The sequence below is a fragment of the Puma concolor genome, chromosome E1 (genome assembly GCF_028749965.1).
Source record: "Puma concolor isolate L17-30 chromosome E1, mPumCon1.1.hap2, whole genome shotgun sequence".
NCBI classification, from domain to species: Eukaryota; Metazoa; Chordata; class Mammalia; order Carnivora; family Felidae; genus Puma; species Puma concolor.
The window spans coordinates 54153380-54174593 of record NC_141680.1 but is presented as its reverse complement, the minus strand read 5'-3'; the positions used below and the strand labels follow the sequence as shown (position 1 = coordinate 54174593).

General features: G+C 39.1%; 1 long non-coding RNA gene across 1 annotated transcript; it reads left to right on the top strand.

The window, feature by feature from the left end:
- Nucleotides 1-1071: 1071 nt before the first annotated feature.
- LOC147574503 (uncharacterized) lies at nucleotides 1072-2438 on the top strand. The gene is made up of 2 exons (XR_015243741.1): nucleotides 1072-1908; nucleotides 2077-2438. It is a non-coding gene; the product is annotated as an uncharacterized LOC147574503 (long non-coding RNA).
- The last annotated feature ends 18776 nt before the right edge of the window (nucleotides 2439-21214 follow it).

Here is a 21214-nt window from a genome sequence, read left to right as displayed (position 1 = left end):
AGGCCATAAATAATGAAATTTATGAAGTCTCAATTGCCCCAAACTTTTCTATTGCAGAAAAGTAGTTAAAATCTTAGTTGCTGACTTTCCCCCGGGATAAAATTTTTACTGGAAAGGTGGTTGGACTATGGAAACATTTACCAGCTGCAGGTATAATACTGTGTCTGTTGTCAGACTCACAATTTCATTGGTTTATTTCTGGAGGATTATTTAGATGGCTGTGGTCTTATATCCAGGCCCCAAGGAAAGAAAAAAAAAAAGGAAAGAAAGAAAAAGGAGCCTAAGAGGTGTACCTTCTCACTACAGAATAGTGATTTGTTATGCATTTGTCTGAGTTAAATATAGCAGTCCATCATCTTGCACAGTCCTATATTATATTCTGCTCACTAAAAAAAGAAACACTTGTTTGGATAGTTGAAGTAGTCTCAATAAAAACCACAGCTCCCTTCTCCACCCCGACATTTATTTAAGGTAGATTTGCAGTGTTTATGATATACATTTCACCAATTAATCAATAAGAATCGAAATTTGTTTGACTCATTAATGCCACCATCTCAGATTTGCTGTTATTTTAATGATGGTGATTTTGAATGTGACATTCCTACTAGAGTAGCAATTATTTGGAAGGGGAGGTGGCTGACTGCTCACCCACCCCCAGTGGGTTACTAATCAATTGGTGGGCTGAGGGCAAGAATTAATTAGGGATTACAAAAACCCTCCTTCATTATATTAAATGGCTCATTGAAAACAAATAACCTCATCTGCATTAACTGTGAGTTCACAGATTAAAGAAATTGAATTGAATTCATTACAAGTGATTTTCAGTTCCCAAGCTGAGACCAATATAATGTTCAAAGGCAGTCTACATCTGAAGGAAAGCCTAGGACTTCAAGTCATTGTGCTATTTCTAATTGCTGCAGACATTTCTAGATCCCACGGTCTATTATGGTTTGATTGAAACTAACACATTTTTAGTCATTTGCAACTGCAGTGTGTATATTGATGAAAGTAGAGAGAATCAGGTCTTGATATATGTTTAATTGTAAAATACTTGGTGATTTAAATTTTGTGTAGCAGAATCCAAAAGACTTATTTGAGGTCTGCAGTAAGACTTCCCCGTGAGGTTATGTTTTATTCCTGCACATGCATATTTTTGATGCTTTTCAGGAGAAAAAAATGTATCATGAACCAATTTGTCAGATATTGTGAATTTTATTGGTTTCACAAATTAAACACGGCACAGAATGCCTTCATGTCTAACACTATCTCTGTAATATTGATAGGAAAAAAAAGATTCCTTTCCTTCGTGTATTCTGTTTTATGGAAGATCCAAGAAAGCATTCAGGGGGCCCCTCCCTTCTGTATTATTTTTAAATAAATGGTTACACTTTTTGTTATTAGTAAAACAGACCGTCATCTCCATTATAGGAAATACAAATAGCGTGATGAGTTAAACTTAATTGAAGACTCTACCATTCAGAGACCACAGCTATATATAAGGCTAGGTGTATATGCACAACTGTGAATTTGTCTTTTGCAAAATTTCGTGTCTATTTAAAAATTGATTTCACGTTATGTAAAAATGTACATATTGGCTTGTTTCCTTTAATTTCATATCAGGAGTATGTTGTCGTTACTTAGACATTTTCAGAAAATGATTTACTCATTAACTTAATTTTGAAATCCTCCCTTCCATGCCCTTCTCCCTTTTAATATCTTGCAGCCAAATGAGCATGTTAAGAGAATAGATTTTGGTGTTACTCAGACGTGAGCCAACATTTATTAACTCTATGACCATCTTCAAGTTCTAAATCTTTGTTAAGTCTTCTAGCCTCACTTTTACACTTGTAGATTGGGGATGTCTCCCTCCTTCAGATGCCGCTGTGAGGAGTACTTGCAGTGTTGGAGGTAAGCATTAAACATCGTATCTGAAATACAGTAATAGCTCAATAAAATTAGCTGTTATTATTTGTGTACCATGATTTTCAACAGATGTCGTCCACATCATTTCTAAGGTCTCCGCATTTGATAACAAACTCCAATGTCAAAGAAAATATTTTTTTTTCTTTCTTACAGGTAAGTAAATCAGCAGGGGAGGAGCATCCCACGATTAGACTGCATTGACACGCATGTACTTGAATGTTTATGCCTTTGAAGAATCACCCTGCAGACATTTGCCTTGAATGAAGTTTCATTTGGCTTACAGCCAGCATGCCTTTGCTGGACTCCAGTTACTGCCCTGGATCTGTCCACCTTTCCCTGTCTGATTACATTCACTACTGAGAGTTGTCTCTGTCCATGGCAAGGTTAGTCCCTCTCTGTAGAGACAGAAGTTCATGCCATACATTTTAAATGAAGACTGTTTAAAGACCTAGATCCTAAATATGTTTATTTACCGTCTCTTCAAATAAAGTATAGATGTTCTATTCTATAACTAACACACTGGACTCTGTGTTTTCTTTTTTTTTTTTAATGTTTATTTATATTTGAGAGACAGGGTGAGCGGGGGAAGGGCAGAGAGCGAGGAGGAGACAAATTTTGAAACAGGCTCCAGGCTCTGAGCTGTCAGCACAGAGCCTGACGCAGTGCTCGAACTCATAAACTGTGAGATCATGACCTGAGCCAAAGTTGGACAGTCAACCGACTGAGCCACCCAGGCGCCCCTTGACTCTGTGCTATCTCCAAAGAAGTGATGGAGAAAATTCTTTCACAACTAATGAAATGGCCCCAAACATTATATTTATATTATTACCTTTATGTGATTTTAGAGCACTGGTGTCATCAATGATGGAGGTAAGTATTTAAAAATATTCAGTCATTTTTTGGCTTTGTCATTTTTCTACATGGAAATAATCATGAATGTGCACAGAGACTGGCCTGCCAGAATGCTGAACATAAAATTGTTTATGAAATTAAAAAAAAATTAAAAGCAACCTACATCTCCAATAACATTAGAGAAATTGTGTAATAATTTATGATTTTTGTGGAACTTAGTAAATGAATAATGCTATCAGAAAAGATTCCACGAGGGAGTAATAAAATAGGAGTTGCAAAACAGGCTGTGCGTTGTGGTCTGATTTTGTAAAAATAAAAACGAATATGTATATAAATCCAAGAGACTGTCATTTTCTTTGTTTTGTTTTCTTTTTAATCTGTATTTTTAATGTTATGTTTAATCATAATGTGTAACTTTTGTAAAACTAAAACAGAAGTGTTTTTTTCTCTTTGAATACATTGGATTGGAAATTCAACTTAATCTTGCCAAATAAGCTTGGCTGTCTTCATTAGCACATTGCATGGACCCTGTCATCGTCAAAGATAAATATTTACATAACTCTTGTGGTCTGTCTCTCCATCTTCTGCAATGTGACAGGCATAATAGGAGTTCAATATTCTTTAGGTATGTGGATAAAGGATAATATAGGTCATTATTGAAAACTTTCTCCCTTTGTATGGTAAGCAGAATAATGCCTCCCCCTGGCCCCAGAACATGTGACTATATTACCTTACGTGGCAAAATGGATTTCACACATGGCATGTGATTAAGAATGTTGGAATGGGGAGGCTCTCCTGGATTATCTGGGTGGGTACAGTGCAATCACAGGAATCCTTGGAAGTGTAGGAGGGAGGCAGGAGAGTCAGAGTCAAGGAAGGAGATGTGATGATACAGCCGTGGTCAGAATGCCTGAAGGAGGCCATAAACCAAGGCATGTAGGTGGCCTCCAGAAGCCTTAGAAAAGGCAAGGAAATGGATTCTCCCATGGAAGCTCCAGAAAGATTGCAGCCTTCCCAACCTCTTGATTTTAGGAATTTTACCCTCCAGAAATGTAAGAGAATATATTTGTGTTATTGTCAGCCACTAAGTTTATGGTTCTTTGGTGTTATAGCAGCAACAGGAAACTCATACTCTTTGGAAGACAGAATTTACTTCTGAATTGCTTGGCAATTCCAGGGTAAAACCAGGTCAGACATTCAGAAAGTCCTGTCTGACTTCATTCTTTTTCACTCTCCAAGAATGCCTTCAGATAGCTCCCAAAAGTAAGCATTCATCATTGTAGTCATTAAAAAGAAAGAAAAAAAAGGACAGTTTCAATTGTCAAATGGTATAGCAAAGAAGCCATGAATGCCCACATTTGCAAACCAAAGCAAAGGAGATGCTGGGCTTCTAGAAGGAATGTAAGTCCCCATAGCAGCAGTAGCTTTCAGCCAAGGATTCCCCATGTTTTAGGCAGCTGTGTTCCAGCAGTTAAAAGCACCTACCACGAGAGCAGGTGAAAATGTGGTTATAAGCTGTGTGCTGACAGTTTTTCCTACTTTATGAAGAGAGCAGAGCCACTCATATACATCTGCTGGTACTGGATGATTTTTGCTTTGTACATTGCTGTAATAGAGCTGGGCAAAGTTCTGAATGCACCACAATAATATAAGGATGCATGTTTTTCTCTTGAGTCACATAATTGTTCTCTTTACTAACATAGTTCTAATCACAAAACTAGTACCTATTCAATGAAGAAATCTTGGAAAATGCTAAAGCATGCAGCAAAAACAAATTGCCGGTAATGCTGCTAACATTTTAGCTTCTCTCTCTCTGTCTCCCTCCTTTCTTTCTTTTCCTATTTATGCATACACTTACACAAACAAATACAAAAAGAAAATGATCTCTGCCACGGTATCATACGTGTTACATACTATTTTTAGTTCTATTGTTATTCAGTCATTACTATTATCTGCCAGGTCTCTGGTTCTCCAATGTTGGCATGTATCACAACCAGTTGGAAACCTTGTTAGAACACACATAACTGGACCCCAAACTCAGAGCTTCATATTTAGTGGGTCTGGGCAGGACCCCTAGAATTTGCATTCTAACAGGCTTTCAGGTGGTGTGGATATGGCTGATTGCAGCCCATCTTTTGAGAATCACCACTCTTTATAGAAGAATATTAGCTGACATTGGAAGGTACTTTATATTTCTGTATCTCTTCTATTTCCAATTAATATTTGAATGTGTACCATGCCTGTTCAGTACACATGGAGGTTTACTAGAGTATACACAGTGTTCATTAGGTCTGCAAGAATGGATGTCGTTCAGAAAATTTAAGAACAAAAATTTTTGCTTCAACTCTATGGATATTTCTGGTATTCAAGACATAATAAATAACTTACATAATTGGGCTCAAAGTCCCAACTAAGTTTGCATGTATAAACTGAAATCTTACGCATGATGGTAATTGTTTTCCAAGGAACCCCATTTGAACAAAATTTTCTAATGATACGTGGTCTTCAGGTAGTTCTGAAAGCTTTTTTTTTTTTTATTGCACTTTTTTTTAATGGATTAACTTTTTTAATTGAACTTTTTTTTTTTAATGGATTAACTGAACGGGCTGGCTGGAAGCCTTGGAATGTAGGAAACCCAAGCTGTTCTGGTTGCACAATCCAAATGTAAACAGCCTTCCTTGTCATTTGTTGGCATAGTGTTTGGGACACCAAGTTATTTCACTTTATTGAAATTTCTCTCATGAAAAATGCATGGAACAGCCTTTGCTTCTGCCAAACCCTCATGTATTTACCTCACTGGGTGCAGTGAAGATTTGTGTGTAAACATATGGAAAGCCCTTGTACTGTCTGAGTCAAGCATAGAACAAGAATTATTCTTACTGCCCATAGGAAAAAGTGTAACATAGATAAACTTTGCACTGGCATCCACTTTCGCCCTAAACTCTTTCCAGAACATTCCTGCTTACCTGTGCTTTTGCCCCGGGTGACAAGGAACCCTCTTGTTGGCTTAAACCTGGACTGGAGAGATGGAGATTTTATGGTCCTGGGTACAGCGACCTGGTCCCTAAACCCAAAATGTAGAACAAGGTAATGAGAAGAAACTGGTCTTCTCTGAGATGCGAATTTGTTGATAGAATGTGTCTGAAAAGCCATAAATGTTAAGCCAACTTTGGTGAGCTATTTGAAAATTAATCACCTTGCCTGAAGAAAAAACATGATGTGAAATTAAAACTCGACCATGAGACCCATAACATTAGAGAATTGCTCTACCGGCGTGTAATACTTTTGAAATTTTGCAGCTAAAACTAGTTGGTTATAGTGAAAATGTGACATGTGCAAGCTATGACTCTAGGGTTTTAACACAAAGGAAAACACAAAATAACAACTAAAGTGACATATATATGCATATATATGTATGTATTTTTTTAAATTTTACTTAACACATACCTCAAACTAACCAAATTAACTGTGCAATCTGACTCCCTGTCCATCCCATGCTGTCTGTCGTCAATTAACATCGACCAGGCTCAAGTACGTTTATTCTGTGGCTTCTTGAAACACACAACTGAAAAGTGATACACCGCAAATGCTGAGCGCGCCCGCTCTGGATTCAGACAGACGTGGGTCCAGACTGGAGCAGATGCTGGAGTGTTCCATGCCTACCGCCCACCCCCGCCCCCGGGGCAGCCGAATGGCTTACATGTGCGCCAGACACCGTTGCCTCGCTCTCAGGAGCCAGCATCCGCGTCTCCAGGCCAAAGGACTGTCCTCACGCTCTGTCAGTCTTTTACAAAGTGTGGTGCCCTGGGAGCAGCGGCTCCGCTTGGGAAACACGTGAAAAATAATACAAATGCTTGAGTCCCACCCCACACCTACTGAAGGAGAAACTGCATTTGAACAAACCTTCCAGGTGTCTCTGAGGCTGCTGACATGGGAGAGCCGCTAGACCACAGACCCCCACTTACTTTGTGGACAAGGAGAGCCTCCTCCTTAGGATTTCATGGACCTTCTGGTCCTCCTCACAACTCTCCCTCCCTCTTTTTTTTTATATTTTTTTTTCAGTGTTTATTGATTTTTGAGAGAGGAAGAGAGACAAAGCACGAGTGGGGAAGGGGCAGAGAGAGAGAGGGAGACACAGAATCCGAAGCGGGCTCCAGGCTCCGAGCTGTCAGCAGAGAGCCTCATGTGGGGCTCGAACTCACAAGAACAGTGAGATCATGACCTGAGCTGAAGTCGGACGCTTAACCAACTGGGCCACCCAGGCTCCCCCCTTTTTTAAATAATCTTGAATTTTATGTATTTACTTACTCACTTATACTCATTTATTTATTGTTAAGTCTCTTTGTGGGACTTTGCTGAATATCTGACTTCTCCATCTCCCTTCCTTAATTTCCTCCTCATATTCCCTGGGGAATACTCCTTAAAAAGCAAACATTACGCATTATACAAACATTATACAGTAGTATAGTGTTATATATTAATCATACCTCAATTAAAAACATACTTTTGTGTGAATCCTTTGCTTTTGGGGATTCTAACTAAAGACACATATTATCGGGTGATATCCCCTTCAAGTTCCTCCATCTTTGGGGGCCTGGGTGGCTCCGTTGGTTGAGCGTCTAACTCTTGATTTTGGCTCAGGTCATACCCCAGGGTCGTGGGATTGAGTCCTGCATCAGGCTCCACGCTGGGTGTTGAGTTTGGGATTCTCTCTTTCCCTTTCTCTCTCTGCCCCTCTCCCATGCCTCACACATGCTCTCTCTCTCTCTCTCTCTCTCTCAAAATAAATAAATAAATACAAATAATTTCATTATAACAATAAATTTTTTCTTGTGTGCAGAAATAAAACCACCACCGAATCCTAGTATATACCACAGAAACTGGCCTGGCACTTAAGCGAGGCCACGCCATTCTGTTAAACATAACCAATATCACAGAATCCCAAACTGAGACAAGGTCGCCCTGAGACCATGACAGACAAAACAAGGCCCCACCACACCTCATTATTTTGCTTTAGCACAGATTTTTAAAAACTCACAGGGCCACAGGCAAAACACCACCCTCTCCTGGCTAAAATGGTAGAGTGATGCCTCACCAACTAGAGCTTTATTTTTGTTCTTGTCTCTTCTTGATAAGTAGATTTATTGAGATAGTCATGGAGTTGTCCTGCCTTCTAGAACCATCTAACTCAGCACTAAGTTTTGTTTTCTTAGCCCTTCTCTGAATCACCCAAATAAATCCTATAACAGATTCTTTCTGACACCCTTTTTCTGAAACACCTCTGTGGTTTCCATGCTTTGTCTTCTCCCTTTCCCTAATAAACACAACTTATGTAATTACCACTGTATTTCTGACTGTCTTTGTCCGAAGGGCATTGGCATTACTAAGGAGATGGAAGGAGGCAGTCTAGTCTTAACCCAGCAGTCTAGTCATAGAGGATTCATAACAAGACACAAGGGAATTGATAGTGCTTTTAGATTGTTTTGTCTTGTTTTCAATTGTTTTATTTGTTTGTTTGCTATGACCTTAGTCATATGTTTATTGCTCAAGCTCTTTCTCCCAGAGCATCTACAGATCTTATGATCACCACTAGTTTCTGTAATAACAGACTTTTTCAATGATACACAGTGCTGTTAATAGTATACTTAAGGGGGTGCCTGGGTGGCTCAGTCAGTTGAGCGTCCTGCTTTGGCTCAGGTCATGATAAAGCAGTTTGTGAGTTCAAGCCCCGCGTTGGGCTCTGTGCTGATGGCTCAGAGCCTGGAGCCTGCTTCAGGTTCTGTGTTTGTGTCCCTTTCTCTCTGCCCCTCCCCCACTCACACTCTCTTTCTCTCTCCTTCAAAAAAATTTTAAGAAATAGTATACTTAGGATGTTATGAAGGCAACAGGGTCTCCCCACTCCTCTCTAGTGAAAAAAATATTTTAAAGTATATAATACGACACCAATTTCTAGGATATTACAATCAACATGACGTGACAAGAATCTGCGTGATAGATAATCCCTAATACAAAAAAGTATTTTCTTGTTTCAAAATGAGCGAGGCCGACAAGTCCTTCAGGGAGTCACAGAAGGAGGAGAGAGAAGGATTGAGGAGGTTTATGGTCACCTAGCCTGCTGATACTGAAGCCTTACTGATGACTATATTGTTATGTAACCGGAACTGGGGAGACCATTGACATCCGTGCCAACACTGCTCTCACCACCTCCACCATCTTTACCTCCAGCGCCAAATCCTGCCTTTCATCCTCAGCTCCACCACCCATTCCATCACCACCACCCCCACCACCCTCATTTCCACCGTCATCTCTAATCACCATGGCAACAACTCCATCATGACCACCTCCATCACCACTATTTACCAGCAGAGAACAGCTTTGGTCCCCAACTCACGTGCACCTCCAAATAGCTCCTAAAATAATTTCATAGTTTGCAAGTTACTATTCAATTGAGAAGGAACCTATATTCAAGCATCGACAGTTACCTTTATTTTATGGTTTACCTGTCAGGGAAATAGAGTAAAAGAAATACTTGGAGTTCATACTTCCAGAACTCACAGTGTTTCACTTCAGAAAATCATGACGATTGTGGAAATGTTGACCCTAACTAGATGACTTAGATCATCCCACATACCCTAGCTCGGTTGTACATTAACTAGAAGAGCTAGGCGTGCAGAATGGGGATTTCATCTGTCCCTGCGATAAAAATCAACCTATTGATCCATAATGTTGCCTTACCCATTTGTATGTCATTCTCATTTAAGTTTGAATTAAAATGATTGCATCTAGTATATGTGGAAAAATGATAATATGTAGATAAATGCAAACACGATCGTGCTGACCATGTCATCTAAGCCTTTTTATCCACAACATTGAGTACAGTTACACTGAGCTGCTTCTTGCCCAACTGTCCTGGTAACCAAATGTGAGCATTTCTAATATTGTTGGCAGGGCTAATGGTGCAGTTGGTGGTCATGGAAATAAATGATGTTAACTGGATAGGTCTGGGATTATGCCCATGGTCTTATTCTCATAAACACAATGCGCTAACCAACTGTTGCTCGGTCAAAGCCAACTGTGGAGTAAAGCCTTCTCCAAATTTCCTTTGCCCACCACGACAGACTTGGCTGGAGACCTGCTTTTACGCTTGGTTAAATTGGTGAAGGCCAAGTTGGTTAAGTTGGCCAAGTCAGTGTCTCACCACTGACCTTACCATTATGGCTTTACCCTGCCCATGGCGGTCATCCCCAGTAAAAATATTCAGAGACTCTTTTGTCATTTTCACGCTGTTGGTCTACCTCTTATGAGGTAGTGTCTCCAAGGTCAGAATTAAACACATATTAACTGAAAAGTACATCAGGTGGAATCCACATTGTGAAATCATCATCTGGGTTAATAAATGTCTTCTGAAAGATTAATTATGCTTTCTTTTGAGGCAAAGCAGAAACAGACACTTTGTCACTGTCACTGGTCTTTATACTATTTTAAAAAGTATAAATGACTGTCCTGGCTTTTTAAATTATTGAACTCTTAATATAAACACATCAAAAGTTATATATGTAAATAAATACATACACACACATATTTTTCCCTCCACCTCATTCACAACTTATAGAATTCCAACCACACTGACTACCAATCTTTGGTAAAAAAATAGGTTACTATGAACACAAATATTTGGTATGTTAAATGTGAGTTGAAATTAGAGTCACTTTTAATGGCTCTATACCCAGGAAGAAGCTTATACTTATAAGAAAATAACCTTCAAAAAATGTCTATGACTCTCCAAGGGAAATGGGATCATTTGCCCATAAATACACACATATCATCCCTATTTAAAAATAAATACCCTAAATATTGCCTGCCACAACTCAAATCCTATCATTAGCAAGCAATTCTTGTAAAGAGGCATTTCATTAAATTAATACATGTGAGAAGGCAATTAAGCATGTACTATATTTTAGGGAAGAAAAAAATACATAAATAAATGCGTGGGAAGGGATGTTTTGCATCAGATGTTGTATATTCCAAGATTTTCTCCAAGGTGAAAATAACTTTTACCACTTGGCTGATGAAAAACTGGACCTAAGTAAATATGGCTAGACCCGGAACAGTTGTGTTCGACACATGGGTGGCAAAACCAGAAACAAAACTAAACTAAACAAATAGTGGCTACTTAAGTTTTAAAGACAAGTGGTGTATTGACTAAGTCAGGAAAATGATTTAAAACAAAATGAAAATATAAATAATAATTAAACATAATTATGTAAGGAAATAGGTAATTTACTATAAATAGAAGGTTTACCATTTTGAAAAAAAATAAAAACATTATCAGGTATCAATGAACTCTTTATCTAAATTTCCTTTAGAAAGCATTTGTCAACCACATTGACTTTTTATTGTACCTTTTGCCTCGTTTTATGCTTGTCACTTGATGGTCACTTTTAATATGACATTTCAAGTTCTTTTCTAGTAAACGCTTTTTGGTGCTATATCTTTGATAATTTACTTCCCTAAGTAAATTGCTTTTTTTTTCATATGACCCATTAGCTAGACAGTGGACCTCCTCATCTAATTTTCTTAAATTTCCTCTGTTATTGCTGATCAGTTTTAATTTTTGTTCTACTATCTGACAGTTGCCTCAAATTATCTTCCCATCCAACTGTTTATTTTTTAAAAAGTGTAGCTCCCATCTTTTTAGCTGCAAAAACTCTGTTTTCCCCTATTTCTTACTCCCTGTTCTTGTGTACAGAATCAGTATTTTATATTCTCTTATCGATTTTAAGCTTATAAGTTACATTTTCAAAGTTGTACTCTAACCTCCTTGAGTTTTTCTTTTTCCAGTTTTTTTTTCTTTTTTGTTTTTATTTTAATTCAGGTTAGTTTACATACAGTGTAATATTAGTTTCAAGTGTATAATATAGTGATTCATCACTTCCATACAACACCTGGTGCTCATCACAAGTGCATTTCTTTTTTTTTTTTTTATTTTTTAAATGTTTTTTAAATTTATTTTTGAGACAGAGAAAGACAGAGCATGAGCAGGGGAGGGGCAGAGAGACGGGGAGGCACAGAATCTGAAGCAGGCTCCAGGCTCTGAGCTGTCAGCACAGAGCCTGGCGTGGGGCTCGAACTCACGGAGTGTGAGATCACGACCCGAGCTGAAGTCGGACACTCAACCAACTGAGGCACCCAGGCGCCCTTTCACACAAGTGCATTTCTTAATCCCCATCACCTAATCTCTCTCCTCATCCCCTCCCCTCTTCAGTTATTATTTTTTAATCCCTCTGTTTCAGTTGTTCAGACTTTCCTCCATTGTCCGTTGAAAAGTGACTTCCCATTTATGTTTAAGGATGATGCATTGAAAAGCTGATCGGAAGTTCAATGTTTGTGACAGGGACTCATCAACTAACTGGTGGGTTTTATTTTGCGGTAAATGGTAGGGTTCTGTTGTTTTGTTGGATGATTCCAAACAATAGAGCCTTTATGTAATTCTCTCTCTTTTTTCTGTGTGTGTGTGTGTGTGTGTGTGTGTGTGTGTGTGTGTTTCCTGGAAAGACTCAAACAGCCACTTATCTGTGTTTGCAAATAGATAGCCCTGGATAATACATGCTTGAGTAGAGAGTCAGAAGGGGGCTGGTAGTTTTTTGAGTTGATGCATGGATTTTCATCTCACACTCCTGTTTTCAGATCAGTACCCCTCCCTAACCATGTACGAAGGCTGTTCCCACAGTCTGGAGCTTTCTGGTTTGCTTTCTCCACAGAACAAATCTTCTTTCTCTCATTTGGGTAGCCTCTGTGATATTGGGATCTGTTTCTTATACATACTTGCCCTTAATCTTCTGTTTTTACTCCCTTGTCCTACTGTCACTTTGATTTCTTGTGACTCCAATCCCTGAGTCTTTTTGAAGTTTTATGGCATGAAATGGGTTGTTCTTCATTGGCATCTCCTCCTGGAAACATCCACATTCTTCTTTCTTTGTCAGCCTCCTGGTGAATATACTCCTCATCTCTTTTTCATTGCAGATGTATGCATTAGTTATCTAGGGCTGTGTAACAAAGTACCCTAAGCTCAGCTGTTGAAAGCAACACACATTTATTATACCTCACAGGTTCTGAGGATGGGTGTGGCTTAGTTGGGTAGTATTAGGTTAGGGTCTCTCATGAGACTCTGATCAAGCTTTCTTCTAGGGCTGCCATCATCTAAAGGCTCAAATGGGGCTGAAACTTCCATTCCAAAATCACTCATATGGCTGGTGGCAGACCTCTGTTTCTCACTGATTGTTGACCAGAAGGTTCAGATTCTCCCCGTGTGGATATGGATCTCTCCATTGGGCTCTTCACAATATAATAGTGTGTTTCCCATGCAGTGAGAGATGAGAGAGGGAAAGAGAAAGAGGGAAAGAGAGAAACAGATAGATATGGAAGCCTTGTTCTCTCATAAACTAATGTCAGAAGTAACACTTCTACCCTATGATGTTGGTCAAACAGACCGACCTTGATACAAATGGGGACTACACAGGATGTAAATACCAGGAGGCAGGGATCATCATAAACTCTATAGGGTGGCCTGCACAGTTTATGTCTTTTTTATTCATTTGCTTTTATTTGTGGAGTTTTTAGAAGAACACATGTATGTGTTCAAGCCATCATATGTAATCAGAAATATGCTCTAGTTTTTAAAAGCAGGATCTGTTGAGGGAGACAAGGGGCTTAGGTCATCAGTGGGGGGCAATTGCCACACTAGATGGTTCTTAGATTTGGGACCATCTCCACAATGGAAAAAAAAAAACCCAAAACTTGAAATACCAAGCAGTCAGAAATATAACCAAATGTATTCCATGCCAATTAAATTACTCATAGAAATTTGACAGTTAGATCCACATACTACCTGCTATTCTAAAACCCTGACTAATGCAGATGAAATTCTACCTGCAATTTCTGTTAAAGGAATGCTGAGCATTTCAACTGAATTTTCTGGGACTAGCTGTTTTCTGCATTTTTTACTTTTTATGTTGTTAAGAAGAAAGCTTTGGCCAGAGGCAACGTTCTGGAATGAGAACATGATATACAGATGCTTTTTTCAATGGTATGAAGAGAATATGTTCTTAATAATGCAAAAATTGCAAATTGATTGGTTAAGTCAGCCTTTTTTAAGGTTGGGACTAAGGATAACAGGAGGTATAGTATTTGATGAAGCCCATTTGCAACCATTTCATTTTAGCAGTGCGATGGGTGACTAATGTAATAAATGCCAAATAGACACATGGATTTTATATAATCTTACCATTGTGACAAATGTTATGCTACCCAACTATCATTTCTTACGCCTTTAGTTTCTATGCAACACATTTCCATTGATTTTCAAGAACTCAAATCACAGTCAATGTCTACCTCTAGCTGGCAAAGTACCGACAATAGTGTTTTACAGTGTTTATTTTATGCTGCAAATGGAAGAATACATTTATAGAAAAATTACCAAATTGACATCATTTTTAGCGAAACTGATTTATATGGTTATCATCTGGAAATTTGTATTATTTGAAATATTGACATGCATCACTGCACGATTCTCCCAGGGTCTTCTAAAGCCAAAAACACAGATGTAATTGTATTGGGTATATTTCCACCAACAAGTTTATTATATACTACTCTTCTTTTTTTTTTTTTTTTTTAAGATAACCAAACATGTCTTTCTTTCCTTGCTTTTTTTAAAAAATTCATTTTTGAGAGAGAGAGAGAAAGAGAGAGAGAGAGCGTGCACAAGCAGGGGAGGGGCAGAGAGACAGGGGGACAGAGAATCCAAAGTGGGTTCCATGCTGACAGCATAGAGCCTGATGCGGGGCTTGAACTCATGAACCATGAGGTCATGGCCTGAGCCGAAGTCAGACGCTTAACCGACTGAACCACCCAGGCATCCCAATACTACTGTTCTTAATACAAGTTTATTATTATATTACCGTTCTTAATAAATTAGCAATCAATTCACTAGTTATACAACATTATATAAATACATATATACATAATTTAAGCACACATGGATGTAATGTTAATATAAATGTAGACATATGTAAACTAGATATGGTCACAGACTTATCTAAGTATAGAGGAGATATCTTGATTGATAACTAATACAGGGGTGCCTGGATGGCTCAGTCGCTTGAGCGAGTGACTCTTGATTTCAGCTCAGGTCATGATCTCACGGTTCGTGAGATCGAGCCCAACGTCAGGCCCCATGCTTGACGGTACAGGGCCTGCTTGGCATTCTCGGATTCTTGCTCTCAGTCTCTCTTTCTTTCTCTCTCTCTCTGTACCCATCTCCGGAGCTTACTCACTCTCTCTCTCTTTCAAAATAAATAAATAAACTAAAAAAAAAAAAAAAAAAAGCACACACACACAAGAAACCTAATGCATTTGTTCCCGATAATTCTTTTTTTTTTCTTTTTTTAATTTTTTTTTTCAACGTTTTTATTTATTTATGGGACAGAGACAGAGCATGAACGGGGGAGGGGCAGAGAGAGGGAGACACAGAATTGGAAACAGGCTCCAAGCTCCGAGCCATCAGCCCAGAGCCTGACGCGGGGCTCGAACTCACAGACCATGAGATCTTGACCTGGCTGAAGTCGGACGCTTAACCGACTGCGCCACCCAGGCGCCCCTGTTCCCGATAATTCTTAATGGTTCTCAGTTGCTCATGATTCACTAAGATGATGGCTTTAGTAGCTTTAAAAAAAAAGAAAAGAAAAATATGCCTGGAATAAAAATCTTTCTCAGCTTAATTTTTAAAATATAGTTTTAGTAGTGTCCATAAGGTAAAAAGGCTGTTGACTTGTATGGATCTTGACCGAGCAAAACACCTTTTAGTTATTCTATATATTCTATACGCTTTGAGAGCAAAAGCTAGTGTTGTTCTTACAGTAAAAAAAAAAAAAAAAAAAAAAAAAAAGTATGATATCACATCCTGGAAAAACTCTAATCATGTGTTGAAGAAGATCTAAAACAAGATGGTCGGTGTCTATGCAGTGATGCTCTGAAAAGTGTCCTGTCACCCTCAATCTCCTTGGGTTAAAACCCAGATTGAAATTCTATAGTTGAAAATAAATAAAACCACGGTCTTGCATTCTAAGAAATTTCTGAAGGGACCTTTCACCCTGGACAGAAGTTTGTCATCTGGCCGGAGTGGAATGGTGAACACTTAACTTGGGTGGATGTGGTCAAGGGAATCTCATAGCTAAAATGCCTACATGTCAAAGAGTCACAGACATGTCTGAGAATGCCAACAGACAAAGGGAGCATGAGGCCAGGACAAGGATGACCCTGTAAACATGGTGTCCACCTGAGGTTATATGTAACCTGGAACATTAGCAGCAGGTCCCGGCCAATGACAAAGGAATCATGATGCTTGAGTGGGCAACAGCTGTCAATGGCTTAATTTCTGTGAGATTCAACTTGCTCATTGGTAATGTGGATCTGATAATAAGTACTTGGTAGGGTTGAGAAAAAAAATTGCATAAATATACATAAATTACATGACGTTTAAGTGACTCATACGGGGGTTGACATGCGGGAAAGCGCCCAATAATTGTAAGTTGCTCCTTTATCATTCCTGCATGCATGTAAAACTCAAAAACATGATTACAGTGTTATAGCACTGCCTTTTGTAGCCCTTCACTTTTCAATAGACTTACTAGAAATTGAGATGCGGAGCTCAGTGGAAGCCTTCAAAATGTGCTCTATTCTCCACCATCCTACACAGAACAGACCCACCAACACACTGAACACAGTTTCCATTGTTAACTAACTTCTCGTAAAAGCTTACCAGCAATATTTCTTCTGCTTATTTATTTATTTATTTTACATCTAATCCTTAGTGATAAATTGTTAAAAGCAAGTTAGTTTTGTGTGTGTGTGTGTGTGTGTGTGTGTGTGTATTTAACTTGTTTTGAAAGAGAGCACGTGCAAGAGCAGGAGAGGACCAGAAGGAGAGAGAGAGAATCCCAAGCAGGCTCCACGCTCAGCATGGAGTCTGACGCATGGCTGGATCCCACAACCCTGGGACCATGACCTGAGCCACATTCAAGAGTCAGACTCTCAACTGACTGAGCTACCCAGGTGCCCAGTTTTTTGTATATTTGTAAATCTGCAGTTACATATCATCAAGGGGTTGCCTCTTTTAGGCAGAGCCTCATGGGAGGAGAAGATACTCAAAGGACTGGGTGAAGAAGTATTAAAGAAACTTCCATGGCTAGATCATAGGGCACTTGTATTTTTATTTTTATTTTTATTTTTTTTTTTGAGGAATCACCATATCGTTTTCCATAACAGCTGTACCAATTTACATTCCTACCAATTCCTAGTACGCAAGGCTTACCTTTCCTCCACACTCTTGGCAACACGGCTATAAGATCCAGCAGCTCCACTTTTCAGTGTATACACAAAGGAAATGCCATCGGTTTCTCAAAGAGATATCTGTATTCCCACATTCACTGCAGCATTACTCATAATAGCTAAGATATGGAAAAAAACCTAATGGATAAAAAATGTGGTATATATGCACAATGGAATATTATTCAACCTTTAAAAAGAAGGAAATCCTGCCATACGCAACAATATGGATGACACTGGAGGATGCTCTGTTAAGTGAAATAAGCCAAACACAAATACTGTATGATCTCACTTGCATGAGGCACCTTTGAACATCAAAGTCTCAGCAGCACAGAGTAGAGCAGTGGGCTGTCAGGCAGTGGGAGGTAAAGGAAATGGAGAGACCCTGGTCAAAGGGTGCAAACTTTCAGTTATAAGATGCTATGGCCTAGGGCTCTGATGTATAATAGTATGGTGACCATAGTTTTGGGATTTTTTTTTAAGATTTTTTAAAATGGTTATGTATTTTTGAGAGACAAAGGCACACAGAGTGTGAGTGGGGGAGGGGCAGGGAGAGAGAAGGAGACACTGAATCCGAAGCAGGCTCCAGGCTCTGAGCCGCCAGCACAGAGCCCGATGTAGGGCTTGAACTCATGAACTGGGAGATCATAACCTGAGCTGAAGTCAGGAGCTTAAGTGACTGAGCCACTCAAGCTCTCCTGGTGACCATAGTTAGTAAGACTATATACTCCCTATACTTGAAATTTGCTAAAAGAGTAGATCTTAAAGGGTCTCACCATTAAAAAAAAGAAAAAGGTGACAATGTGAGATACAATGTGTTTATCAAATAGATTGTGTGACCATTTCCACAATGTATACTTACATCAAATCGTCATGTTGTACATCGAAATATGCACAATTTGAATTTGTCAATTATACCTTAAGGAAAAAGAAGTATTGGGGGCGCCTGGGTGGCGCAGTCGGTTAAGCGTCCGACTTCAGCCAGGTCACGATCTCGCGGTCCGTGGGTTCGAGCCCCGCGTCGGGCTCTGGGCTGATGGCTCAGAGCCTGGAGCCTGTTTCCGATTCTGGGTCTCCCTCTCTCTCTGCCCCTCCCCCGTTCATGCTCTGTCTCTCTCTGTCCCAAAAATAAATAAATGTTGAAAAAAAAAAAAATTTAAAAAAAAAAAAAAAAAAAAGAAGTATCTATTCACGGAGGTGTGGGTAGAGTGAGAGGAGTAATCAAGGAATGGTGATATGCTCACTGACGAGCGAGCAGCTCTATGCAGCCATTACCATCCCTCAGCTTGGGCAGGCTTTACCTGCACCATGAGAGTTGTAGCCATAGCAAAAGGGACACCCCTTAGGAGTGTGTCCATAGATAAAGGGACATATGCATTGACAATAGTGCAGCTAACTGGAAAGACCCAGAGAAATAAACATGTGTGTGTGTGTGTGTCTCTGCCTCTCTCCTGCCAGTGTTTCCCATTGACTGAACCCAACAGGAAGCTAAAGATCCAAGGAGCCCGGGTAAAGCAATAATGCAAGAGGTATCCAATGCAGAAGGAAGGAAAGGACAGTGGATGGAATCTAGTCACAGAGAGAACAACCAGCACAGTAACCAGGTTGTGGGTGGGGAAATTCTCTCCCTATTTTAAGAGTCAGAGCATCTGAGACATAGAATAGCCCATTCACAAATCCAAAAATAGACGATTCATCTAATAATTTCTAGGACGTGGCTATATCCACTCTCACTGGGATGTGCTGCTTGGCATTTTGCTCTGTGGCCTTTTAATGGATGGGTGTATCTCAGAAGATTTGTATAAATGCCTTTGGTCTTGGTGGTCAATGAAACATTTAACTGAAGACTCACAAAACTCATCATATTTGTTTCTGGAAAATGGACATATTTTAAAATTGTGCTCATTCACACCAAGAATTGAAAACTTTTGTTAGGTTTTCAAGTGTATCTTCAAAGACACAAAAATGTTGACAGAATCTCTTTTTTTATTACCCTACCTCCCCTAAAAACTATTTAATTAGTACTTAAGAATGAATGGAAGAATCATACTTAAACACAAGCATTGATGGGAATGCAAGCTGGTGCAGCCACTCTGGAAAACAGTATGGAGGTTCCTCAAAAAACTAAAAATAGAACTACCCTACGACCCAGCAATGACACTACTAGGTATTTATCCAAGGGATACAGGTGTGCTGTTTTGAAGGGACACATGCACCCCCATGTTTATAGCAGCACCATCAAGAAGAGCCAAAGTATGGAAAGAGCCCAAATGTCCATTGAGGGATGAATGGATAAAGAAGATGTAGTATGTATATACAATGGAGTATTACTCGGCAATCAAAAAGAATGAAATCTTGCCATTTGCAACTATGGAACTGGAGGGTATTATGCTAAGTGAAATTAGTCAGAGAAAGACAAAAATCATATGACTTCACTCATATGAGGACTTTAAGATACAAAACAGATGAACATGGAGGAAGGGAGGCAAGACTAATGTAAAGACAGGGAGGGAGACAACGCATTGAGACTCTTAAATATGGAGAACCAACTGGAGGGGTTGTGGGAGGGGCCATGGGCTAAATGGGGAAGGGGCACTAAGGAATCTACTCCTGAAATCATTGTTGCACTAGATGCTAACTAATTTGGATGTAAATTTTAAAAAATTAAAAATAAAATTAAAAAAAACACAAGCATTGATCAGAATTTATATTCTTTTTTTTTTTTTTTTTTTTAAATTTTTTTTCCAACGTTTATCCATCCCTGGGACAGAGAGAGACAGAGCATGAACGGGGGAGGGGCAGAGAGAGAGGGAGACACAGAACCGGAAACAGGCTCCAGGCTCTGAGCCATCAGCCCAGAGCCTGACGCGGGGCTCGAACTCACGGACCGCGAGATCGTGACCTGGCTGAAGTCGGACGCTCAACCGACTGCGCCACCCAGGCGCCCCTGGAATTTATATTCTTATTCACCTTCGTACTTCTATAGACTTATACGGGATCATTTTAATATTATAGAAAAATAAGTGAATTCAATTTCCTGTTAGTAAAACTTGGTTTAAAAAATATAGACTACTCTGATTTCGTGCGTCTTACTGAGACAATCTGAAGGTAACTTATTTTTCTGCTGGTTGGTGTGAGTGATACAATGTACCAATATCTTCCAGTACAGTCTTCTTGTTTAAAAAAAAAAAAAAAAAATCAACCTTGGGGTAGCCAAGTTACATAAAGTTGGTGCTTACATAGTGGAAAGCGAATGTACGGGGGTATGTCGACCCATTATTTTTACAAATATGATGCAGGGTTTCTTGTACACCTATTAGAGACTGGTTTAGGACCTTTTTAATAGACGAAGCCATGTTATATCAACTATTTACTTATTGTCTATACTTTGAGGAATGTGATTTGAGACATAAAAAGTTTTATTGTATGCAGTAACAAAACTGGTTATGTAATTAGATACCAATATAATTTTATCGTTCTCCAGGAATTTTTCTGAGCTGTGTAGTATTAAGACTTTTATCTACCTGCTGGTATTGAGGAGTAAGAGTCTATGGGATTCTGGATTGTTCTTTTCACTTTGATTTCAATGTTTTGTAGACTGTCTTAGTCTCCACAGCTAGAGACAAAGCATCCCAAATCCTCATATTTTTTAACCTTTCTGTGTCACATTTCTAGTGAGCAGTGATGCCTGCACGAGCCACTTGTATGTGTCTACTAGTGACTTTAGTCTCATGCTTTCAATAAATTTAACATCTTTTGTGTGTGTGTGAAATAGCTAACTCAACACGGGTCCTAGGCGAAAATACACCTTATATGACAGTTTTGAAAAATATTTGAATTCCACAGAGATTTGTTTAAAACCCTACAAAAATAATTACCTCTTATTAAAAACACTGGAGGAGTTCGGCTTTTGGGCAGAGATGAAGCGAGGGGCCGAAATTCTGTAATAGGGTAAGGATTCAATAAAATGTTACCTCAAACTAACAGGCTCTGGCAACTTTTCTTTTCTTTCTGCAAATTCTGTCTGTGGCATTGCTGCCATTAGGCCAAATAGATG